Source organism: Camarhynchus parvulus, chromosome 14 (genome assembly GCF_901933205.1).
Source record: "Camarhynchus parvulus chromosome 14, STF_HiC, whole genome shotgun sequence".
NCBI lineage: Eukaryota > Metazoa > Chordata > Aves > Passeriformes > Thraupidae > Camarhynchus > Camarhynchus parvulus.
Genome location: NC_044584.1, coordinates 9,199,168 through 9,210,384, shown reverse-complemented (window position 1 = coordinate 9,210,384; position 11,217 = coordinate 9,199,168). Strand labels below are relative to the sequence as shown.

The window sequence follows — 11,217 nt, the reverse complement described above, 5'->3', positions numbered from 1 at the left end:
TGCCTTCCCAAAGAAACATTTGAGACAGATTACACACACGAGACAAGTTTTATTCCTAGCTTAAAGGCACAGTCAAACTTCTGGCCACTTCTCCAAAAAACACTGGCTTGCTTTGAAAATTCTCCAAAAAGGGACAATAACACTAATGATACAGAATAATTGAGGAGTTCCTTATGGATCCAAAAGCTATTGTGCATTCCTGTAGAATAGGATACTCATTTTAGGCCCTTTGTACTGTCTTTGAAGTTCAGCTTTCTTGTAATGAAAAGCTGAAGTACAGCTGTTCCTGTACTGAGCAGCATTTTAATTGACTCAAAACTATTCACTGTTTAACTCACTGTTAATGGAGGGGCAGCTAAAATTCTTACAAGGCAATATATAAATAAAATATAAATTTATATAATGAGGCAATATGAATGAAGTAAAAAATCCCTAGAAAACATTAAATAGAGTGAAGAAGTGGAGTCTTCAGCCTTGGATATATTCAAAATCTGACTTGATACAGCCTGAGAAACCTGTTCTGCCTGAGCCTGTTGGGCAGGAGTGGGACTACATAGAGCATCTCCAGGGGCCTCTTCCAGCCTGACTATTCTGTGGTTCCATGAAATTGTTTCCTTAGTCTAATCAATTATTAAAAAGCCAATTAAATTAGACTGGAAATAGACTATGCTAGCAGAGACCTTGTTCTCAAAATAGCCTTTCAAAGCACTGCAAAGCAGCAGGTTCCTGCAATACAACCTAAAGTTTCATTTCAGCAGCAAGAATCCAGTTCTTATGGTAAAGTTCCCTTGAAAGTCTCCTAATTAAATCCTACTTAATGATACTACTACAGGCATGATATTTTTAGCTTCTTATGTTGACAAAATGTAGATTCTTTACCACTGATTAACAGCCTCATGATAGCTGCAGTACAAATGTTGGTCAAGTGCTTTTAATTACTCTTGTGATCTAAAGCAGAGATGTTTGCAAACCCAACTTCAAATGTGGGATGAGAGAAGAGAACATTCCTGGTTGACATGGAATCTGGTCAAAGTTTTTCAAGATGTTCTAAAGCTGGCACACAAATAGCAAGAGCTGAAGTATTCATCAAGCTTGGTATCTTCAGCAGGCTGGGAATTTTTTTTTCCTCCATATGTTGAACATTTTGTTATCTTTCCGAGCAGTCCGTTGTGGGATGCCTCACAAAGAAAAATCTCCACATTATCCAACAAATCAGCTTTTTCTTCAGAGCCAGGAGAGCTTGTTAAAATGAATATTCTAATAGTGCTTCTAGAGACATGCTAAACACCAGCTAGATCTTGTTTGTGTGTGTATGTGACAAACTGGGGATCTGCCACACGTCCTTTTATTAGGTCTTCTGGGTGTAGGACATGACAATGTGCTAACCTTGCTTGTAATTTACTGTATTTCAACTTATATAACCCAAATTTCTTAAATGCCTTTACAAAAATTTACTATTATTGAGTCTCCTGTGGATGGTTTATGAGTCTGGATTTTAAAGTCATTTTCTTTGAGACTCAACTTTCAGCTTCAATCTTTTACTGGATCAATAGGAACTCAACTAAAATGTTTGGGGGTTTTTTTTCCTGTTTGGCCAGATCAGCTTTTATATTTTCTAGATTTAGTTAGTGCACATTACAGAATGTCACTGGCACCATATGCATTACGTCACTTTTAAGCTAAGGCAATTTTGGGGAGCAGAGCTGTTATCTCAAACTTTCAGGCACTTTAGATAAGCAGCCTTTAGCCCTGCCCTTCCTGTGACAAGCAGTTGGGCCTCTGTCTTCGTCCTTGTAAGCCAGAAGATCTGCTGTGCAGGATCCTGGGACTTGGATTCTCAGCAAAACAGAGGTTTTTAGGTAAGTGCATGCATTTGTCTAACTGAATATAGAATCTTTTATGTATTTGTTAACTTCCTTAGATAGATTGAATTAATTGGACATTGAGAGGGCACTGACAAATGAGATAACTAAACTTTGAGATGGGGTCTACATCAGAGAGCATTTTAGGAGAGGCTGGTGGTTAGGTATGTTCCAGATGCATCCACTTCTCCATGTGAGTCCATCCAGGCAATGTGCAGATTTCCAGGAATGCTCTGGTAGATTGCAGACACTGTGCAGGTGTCCAGCCCTGCAGGGTCATGTGAGCCCACAGGAAGGTGCCCTAATGCACCTCTCTGCTTGTGTCAGCAGCCTGCTGCCAGACACTGACCTCCAGCTCTAACTGCAAAGTTATTATAGGCTGTAATAACAGATCACAGCTCTAATCTAATCTAATCTCTACACAGAGAAATTTAGCCATTAAGGTATAATAAGTTAAAAACAGGAGTAACCAGAAAGAATTAGTATAGTCCATAGTACTCTTTTACTACATAGTACTATGATAAAACTATCCAGTTATACTACAGTATAACCATAATAGGTATTTATATCATTATGGTAGAAGTTATTTTATTTATTTATTATAAATAAATTGTACTACAATAGTTCTATATGGAGAGGTTAGAGTTCTGATGGGCTATTGGACAGATTTTGTCTTGCTGGGAGACCCCCCTTGTCTGCACCACACAAACATAGCAGAGCACTGCCCCAAAAATAAAGTAATATCTTGGCTTTGGAAAGCCAACTGCTGGCTTGAGAGCAGCCAAGCCTCTGTTTCATCTGCAGAATCTGTGTTAGGATCCCTGCAAGGGAAGGTGAGCAACTGTTTGTTAGAAGAGTGGATCAGAGCTGGTCCTGCTGGATACATCATGGACTGCTCTGTGTCTCAGCCCTCCGTGGGAAGGTCTAACCATGTCTTAAAAAGAGAGAAAGAAAAATAAAGGAAAAAAAATCTTCATTATTAGGCATCTGAAGGATCAACAAAAATTACAGTTAACAAGCTTGTGTCCATTTACTGGGATCAATCCCCCAGAGAAGCAGGAGCTGAGCTGAAGCAGCAGATGAGAGCTGTGAGGAGAGCGGCTGCTCTGCCCGCCCGCCTTGGGTGTAATCGGCTTTTCTTGTTAATGTCTGAAATCCCCTGTAAGGCAGGACCACGGAGATCCAGGGGCAAAACTGATCTGAAGTGCTCTGCATCCCCCTTCCCCTGATAACCCAACTGCTCTGGATGCAGCACCCACTGCCTTTGGCTGAGGGGTGTGGGGAAAGGGCCCTGCTGAGCTTAACCATAGAGGGATGCAGGTGGTGAGAAACCTTTTCTTTAATGAGCAGGAAATCAGATTTACAGATATTTCAGGTGATTTTCATACTACTACATATATATGATGATATGCCCAGCCAAGGTCACCAGTCCCATTCTGTGCAGCAGCATGCCATGCCCAGTACCACCAGTCAGAAACACCTGGCTGCACTGGTTTCTGCCACATTCAGTCTGTACCTTCAGTCACTGTGGGGATTTGCCCCTTTTGATAGCAAGCAGCAGAATGTGGAGCACAACAGGTTTGCTAGGTGTGACAGCAGGAGAGCACTGGGAATGAGAATCATAGTGGGAAGGGAGCAATAATGTGGGAAAAAGGGAAGGGAAGGGAAGGGAAGGGAAGGGAAGGGAAGGTAGGGAGGGAAGTAATGTAGTCCTTAGATTAGTTTGGCCCTGTATTGCAGCTTCCCCATACCTGGTGGCAGTTAAGAAAGCTTTTTTTTTCTCTAAATTCTTAACTGCCCTCTACAATGTTAAAAATGGAACATTTTTAATATGGTCAATTTTTCTTCTTACTGACCATTTTTCTCTATACACTTCAACTTGGCCAATAAAATTGTCAGCCCACTTTACATTCAGAATTTGTTTGAGGCTGAGAAATCTTGAAGGAACTTTTGTTTGCCTCAGAGCAGTTTCTTCTGAAATGTGGAAAAATTAACTCCCTATACACACCATCTTGTTTTAACAAAGCCAGGAGATCTGACCAAGTTCCCCTTAAATCATGGAAACTTAAAACAAGCTCTACTGCCTCTCATAGCTGAGGAATAGAAGGAAAACTGAGCTTCAGCCATCATCCTCCATCCAGCCTCTTGGCCTGGTTGTGATGGAAAAACAACTGCTCAGGACAAGTCAGAGCAGCCTGGGAAGCTGGCAGGGCCCTGGGAGAATGACATGCCTTGTCCTGCCAGAGCTGAGAGCTGCCTGCCCTGCCTGGGCTCCAGGGGAACAGGGTGGGAATCACCCCTCAGAGGGCCTGGCCTCACACCACCAAGGAATTTCAAGGAGATTTAAACTAAGAGGTGATTTTGCTCTGAGTATCTTAAGCCTTTAAATATTATCTACTCTTAAAACAGGAAAACAGGTGTGGAGTAAGTACAGAAAGAGGAGTGGCCAGAAAACTGATTCTACAAAACACTCACATATGCAGGGAGGAGGAGACTGGTGCAGGGCTGCACATCTGACCAAACCAGACACTGGCTTCCAAATGTCACTGGGGTCAGCTCAGCTTTGGTTTCAGCATCTTAAAACTGTCATGTAGCTGGAGCAAAGCACTTCTAAAAGAAACAGGAATTGCCCAAAATCAGTGCTACAATATCAGCTAATACCTTAAGTGAATGTGTTTATCTTGCATTTTCTGTTTCTTAAGGATTAGCTGCCTTCTCTCATTTTGTATCCAAACATTTGGATTATTTGATAATTACATATTTATTAACCAGTCTTTCACAACAAGTTGAGTCATTTCTCTCACATACAAGTAAATAACAACTTATGGCCTGGTTAGCCTTTCCCAAGTGACAAATTCTTTATTCTATTCACTGACATTGCACCATCCCTGCCAGCTGGGCCCACAAGAGAACTGTGGACTCAGGGAGATTGAAGGCTTAAAAAAAGTCACTCAGGCACAGGCCCCACATGGAATGTATTTGCATATGTTCTCCGAGTGTTTGAACAATGGGGCTTCTTTCTTCTCTGCCAAGAACCAGTCCCATTCCTGGAAGCGTTCAAGGCCAGGTTGGACAGGGCTTGGAGGAACCTGGTGTAGTGGGAGGTGTCCCTGCTCATTGCAGGGGAGTTGGAACCAGATAGGCTTAAAGGTCAGTTCCAAGGCGAAGCATTCTCTGATTTCTTTTCCGTGTGGCTGTCCGGAGGTTTCTGTGGCCCGATGGTGACATTCGGTCGGGCACCACACGGAGCCGAGGCGCTTCAGTCCCACCGGGCGTGCTGTGCCAAAGTCTTAGCGGAGGAGGGCGAATCAAAGAGAAGGAAAACCCCAAAAAGGCCGAGTAGGAAGGAAACAGAGGAAACACTGGGAGGGAAAGTCAGTGAGTCAAGCAGTAGAGTGAAAATCTGAGTTAATTCCTCGCCTCTCCACTGCTCGCTCCAGAGGCTCCCACAGCTCCATTTCGCGGAGGGAGGGGGGCAGGCGAGGCAGGAGGCGGCCGGTCTGCGGCCGTGGCGGGGGCAGCCCCCAGCGGGGTCTGAGGAGGAGGAGGCGGCGGAGGCAGAGCGGAGCCCCGTGCCCGTGTGTGAGGGGCCCGAGGAGTAGGCGGCGGAGGCGGAGCGGAGCCCCGTGCCCGTGTGTGAGGGGCCCGAGAAGGAGCAGGAGGAGGAGGCGGCGGAGCGGAGCGGAGCCGAGCCGAGCCGAGCCGAGCCCAGCCCCGTGCCCGTGCGTGAGGGCGCCCGGGGAGGAGACCCCCCTGCGTGTGAGGGGCCCGAGCAGGAGGAGGAGCCCCGTGCCCGTGTGTGAGGGGCCGCGCGGGGCGGGCGCTGAGGGGGCGCTGCCGGCACGCGCCGCGCGGGCGGGGCGGGGGCTCCCGGCGGCCCCGGCAAAGCGGGCGGGGCCCGGGCAATCTCAGCCGCCGCCACAGCTGCTACCGGCTCTGCCTTTCCGTCGCTGCACCGGCACCAGGTAATCCCCGCCGCGGGTCTCCCCGTCGCGCAGGGCCGGGCCGCGCTGCCCCGGCCGCCCCCGGAGCGCGGGGCTGGAGGCGGCGGCTCAGCCCGCCCCGGCCGTTGCCAACCGCCCCCCGCCCGCGCTCACCCGTCCCCCGCCCGCCCCCGCCCCGGCCCGCCCGTCGCCGCTTCCCGCCGGGCCGGGGCCGCGTGTGGCGGCCGCCCGCCCGCGTGGGAGCCCCCGGGGCGCGGTGTCTCGGGTGTGCGGCCTCCCCCGAGCGGGGGATCGGTGTCCCTGGCTCGGGCAGCGGCGCTGGGCAGGCAGCAGGGCGTGAGGCGCCGCGGGCTGGAGTCGTGGGGCGGGCGCTGACCCCTGGTTAGCCTGGAGTTCTGTCGGTCGGCGCTGTTGGCTGGGAGGAGAGAGAAACATCAGCTACCACGGTCCCTCTGGGCCTGGCACCTGGAGGGTTTCCTTGTTAGAAGAAGCTCTAACCTGCAGCTTTCTGCCCTGATTGTGAAAGAGCTGATAAGTGCGCGGTGGTGCCGGCGCTCGCCGCAGCTGCCGAGCCTTGGTGCAAAGGTAACGTGCTGTGATGGGTGTCGTGCTCTGCTCTGGCTAGCACAGGTAGACAGACCTGTCCTCGCTGTCCCCCGGCTGTAACCTCAGGGCAGCTGCTTCTGTGGGGAAAGTGTTGTTTAACAGATGGGTTTACTGTGGAAGAGTTTGGCATCGCTCGCCGAGCGAGTGACTGCTCGTGTTTTTACGGCAGAACGTGCTATTTTAGTGCTGTACTCCTTTTGAGGTGACAGTGCTGAGTTCCTCATGCCATGGTCACGTTTGGCTGCCCTTCCGTGACCGTAGGGGTAGAAGTGTCAGGAACACTGGAGACAGCACCTGTTTTCTGACAGTTCCAGTAAGTTTTAGATCTGCTTATGAAGAAAAAGCATTTGGTTTGCCTTATTTTATGTTGCCTTATTTAACATTATACTATGTTAAAATAAAATACATTTTATAAATATATTGTTTATAATATATTATAGGGAAGGAAAATATTAGCCAGCAAATTCCGTGTTTCTGCTGCATTTAGAGCCCCCCTCCCCCCCATATCACCGTCTGGTTTTCGGTTTAATATTACGCAAAAAGGAAGTTCAATATTTGCTAATTTTTTAAAATGTTTTTGTTTCATTTCTTTGTGACTGACTAATCCAGGCTAATGCTTCTGTTGACTTTCCCAGTGAATCCTAATGTCTAATTCTTGCTTTTACATATGGGGGTGAATTACTAGTCGCTGATTTTCATAGCACTGTTGTGGAAGTGAGTTGCAGGGTGTTTTTCGTCGTGAGTGAGCTGCACGGAGGGTTTTATTGGCAAGCTTAGCAGGCTTTTTCCATTCCTCTATTAGTAAATGTGGTGGTGTTTAGAGACCCTTAAATCTGCGGTGTTTCACTGGCTTGTAATTTGGTGCTTATAAGGCGTGGACGTTTAGGCATTCAGGTGGCGCTTATAAAGAGTAGGATGCGGGGGTTTAATTTGATCGCTAATACCGGGGGTGTTTATCGGGCAGGTGAAGCGTTCCGGGAGCGTGACGGGCGAGGTTAAACACGCCCTTTGTTGTGCGCCGGCGGGCTGGGGATCGGAGCCGCTCTCGGAGCCGCAGGGGTTAAGGCGGCGGGGTTGGCCGGGCCGCCGCCTCCAGTGAATTCAAACTCGGCGAGTGACGGGGAGCGCGGGGGCCGGGCGGGCTTTGTTGGGGCCGGGAGCCATTTTGGGCTCGATGTCTCGGCGTGTGCCGCCCGCCGGGCAGCGCGCCCCGAGCCCGGGCCGGGCGGGTGGCGGAGCGGGGCCGCAGGGCCCGGCCAGGCCCCGGTGCGAGCGGGCCCGAGCGGGCCGGGCTCTGAGCCGCTGTGCGGGGCCCTGCGTGTAAACAATGAACCGGCACGCTGCTGCTTTCACCGCGCCTGAATGCGGGGCTGGTTTTTGTCAGCCCTCCCTTTAAAAGGCGTTTCGAGAGGTACACAATGTGAACGTGCAGTGTTGTGATGAACCTGGGTTTTGCACCTGTGTTTGGGGATCTGTGCCATAATGCTCAATGGTAACGTCCAGTGTCAAATATCGGTTTTGTTACTTGTGGGGGTTTTTTTGTTTGTTTGCTTTCGGGTTGCTCTTTTAAAGGAATAATAATGTTTTGTGAATGTGTGTTTTAATAAAATGTTGATTTAGCTTGGAGCTCTTTGCTCTTCAGCCTGTTTAAACAAGTAATTAACTCGCTATGGTGAAACATCCTTTGTGGAGTATATATACTTAGGAATTTGAGTTCTTTAACCAAAAACAGTGATTTTATTGGTTATTCTGAATAATAGAATGAATTAAAAATTGAAATTACAAGTAAAAAATGGGTTGCTCTCAGAAACTGATGGAGTTTGCATGTTCCAGTTTCATTGTTATTGATAGTTTGCCTAAATCTGTTTACATGTGTGGCATCAAATGTGTTAAATCATAGTGGCTTAAACTCACTTGGCTTTAAAATGTAAGGATAGTAAAGGTTCTATTTGAAGCAGTGCTACCAATATCTAAGACTTTATTGTATAGGTTTTTATCCCTTGTAACATAAAAAATAAGACATGCTGTCTTGGGAATTTTCTCATTGTCTAACAGACTTTGGTGAATATTTCTACTCTGCCAGGGTCCCTTTTGTGAAATGACAATTTACCACTTCCTTTTTTACAAAGGGTTTCATGAGGAACTGCCTGGACAGTATGTTGGTAAAAGTATGGGTATCCCAAAAGCCATCAGTGAGGGTTTGTGTCTGTCCCTGTGATGTGTTTGTAGTGCACGGTCAGTGTTTGGTGCTGCTCCCCCTGCCTTGTGATGCTTCTATGCAAAAAGGCCTCTCGTGGAGCATTTCATCATCTTTCCTGGGAGCCAGGAAGCTTGCTGCCATGGTGCTAGGACTTTGTTAAGGCTGGCTGATTGTGACAGTGAGTGTCAGATAAGCTTTTTTTGAACTAGTAGTGCAGCCTCATGTCACTCAGAAGCTTCAAAGTCCTTAGGAGACAGCCAAGGACTTGTGTGCAGGTAAATTCTGCTGCACTGATTACAGGAGTTCCTGAGCTTCCTTGTGTTCTGACAGAGTCACAATCTGTCTTCTCCCTCCCTTCTGCTGTGCTGATTTATTGTAACACAGATTCAGTTTAATTGCAAGGGGGAGATGATGCTTAGGATGACTGTTGTGTCTGCTTCCCAAAAAAAGGCAAATAGTCCAGCTGTCCCCTCTGCAGGAGCATGGAAGTTGGCTTGTAAGCTGAGGCATTCCAGTGGAACTGGGTGCTTCCCTGTAATTCACTGTGGGCTGTCTTATCAAAGTGTTCTTATTACTGGGCTTTTATACAACTACAGGCTTTGTTCTTGCACTATACATACCTTAGTATTAGAAGTAGATGTTTATGGGCTTCTACAAAAGGGAAAAAGGCTATTTTAGAGTTTGGGCCTGGTAATCTGCAACAAAGCTGAGACTGAAAGTCTGCATGAAACTGGGTCCAGACAGATCTGTGGTACCTAAAGCAGAAAGGTGTTGGGCACCCAGAAGTGTTTAAACTGAAACTAAGTACAGTGCTTAGCTCTCAGGTTCTCTGCCAAGTTTTGTGATTTAAGATTTTCAAAATATTTTATTAGCATGTCTCTTTCTGTTCCAGTTGTGTATGAAAGTTTCATAAGTCAGAAGAAAGATTATACATGAAAGGTGGAGTGCTGTTAAACACAAGTGAACAAATTAGAGTGAGTCAATGTCCTCTGCCCACCCTGTGTCTGTTTTGTAATACAGATGTAGAATATTTCTAAATAAATTGAGTTGATAATTTGTTTTGAAGAGGTGAGTAACTAAGATTAAGCTGTTGAAGTAAAGTCAGGCTTCAAAAAAAATCCAGTTTCATAGTAAATTCTAGATGCCCATTTTTGCAAATGGTGGTGGTCATCTCTGAAGATGACTTTCAAGTGCTTTTTAAGTCAGTTAAGCCTGTTTTGTTGCTTTGAAAAATTGAGTAGAAATTTCACCTCCTGAGTCAGAATTAATTTTAGAGCATCAGACAAGCAGTGAATCAAACCAAGCCCCTAAATCTTCCAAGAGTGATTTCTAAGTGTGGTGTTTAGATGGCAAACCTGATATCCTCACTGGAGAGCTGGGTGCTATGAAACCCAGCTATTAATAGACCTACGCCTAAGTACCTTCGAGGCTTTGCAGTTTGCATTGCCTTTGTCAAGCACATATTTTATCTATAATAACTTAATGGTACAATTAAACCTTATCAAATAAGAAATACTATTTATGTTCTAGCATTTGATTTATTCAGAATTCAAGTAGAGAGAGAACTGTTGGTGAAGGGGAAAAGAATAGGGAAGAAACTCAACCAACATGTTGTTTTTCAAACTCGGCCATTGCCCTGCCCATATGGGCAATGCAGACAGGGAGGAGCTGGGGAGCTGCTCAGAGCTCACTGGCATAGCTGAGCTTTCCATGTGGGAAAATACTGTTGGGTGTCAGAAGGATTAGCTACTGAGTTGCCAGTTAAAAAATAGTTTTTATGATGAAATGATGCGTGCTAAGCACGCACATCAACTCCAGCAGAAACTGAACAAGGTTTTTCTACCTTGAGGGTTAAAAATCTTTATTGGCATGAACCAATTCAAACAGATCAACCTTAATCATAGTTTTCAGCTTCAGTAGGCATATGTCTGAAAAACCTGTTTTGCTATTTTTTCATACAAGTGCTCTCTGATATTATCAGCATCCCTCATCTTGAAATTCACAATGTTTCCACTTCTGTTCCTGGCGAGCCCTTGCTTTCTGGTCCCCATTTCCTATGTGCTAAATTGAGCTCCTGTTTGTTGATAAAGTAAGGCAGCAGTTGTTACATATTCCAACAGAATTTGCTGCTCATTCTAGCAAAAGAATGAGGCTGCTTTGCTAATACTTCCGCACTACTGATTTAAGCTTCCTGTAAACAAACAATAAATTTATATACAAGTTAGTGAAACCATTATGGCTCTGGGGCAAATGAAGTGAATGTAGAGGATCACTTAATGGAAATGTGTTTTCTATAATACAAAAAAAAAAGTAAATAGCAGGAGGCTTTTTTTTTTATTAACTTCTCTTTGCATGGGAGGTGCTTGGATTCAGGAAGCTACAATGCTTAGGCCCAGAAGTTTTAATATTTTTAAGTCTTCAGTAGTCATGGGAATGCCCTCCTGCCTTACTGACCTCAGGATTTGGAGGCTACAGGTAGACCGACTAAGAGCATTTTAATGTTACGTGTACAGATTGCTTTTGAGCTGCTTTTACCTGTACCTGCTTTTTGTCCTCATTTCTTATGCATATGTAGCTGTACAAAATAAAACCTTATTTCAGCATA

The 11,217-nt window shown here is 46.0% G+C and overlaps 1 protein-coding gene across 6 annotated transcripts in view; it reads left to right on the top strand.

Annotated features, from left to right (window-relative positions):
• The first annotated feature begins 1,777 nt into the window (after positions 1 to 1,777).
• The window catches only part of SUN1 (Sad1 and UNC84 domain containing 1), a 33,368-nt gene continuing 23,928 nt past the window's right edge, over positions 1,778 to 11,217 (top strand). For 2 of the 6 annotated variants that reach the window (XM_030957813.1, XM_030957803.1), the window contains exon 1: positions 7,636 to 7,823. The gene's annotated coding sequence lies outside the window, so the exon portion shown is untranslated. Of the gene's footprint in view, positions 1,860 to 5,694; positions 5,828 to 7,635; positions 7,905 to 11,217 lie in introns of those variants that run through there. The other 4 variants (XM_030957808.1, XM_030957804.1, XM_030957811.1 and 1 more) reach the window with 4 other exon arrangements.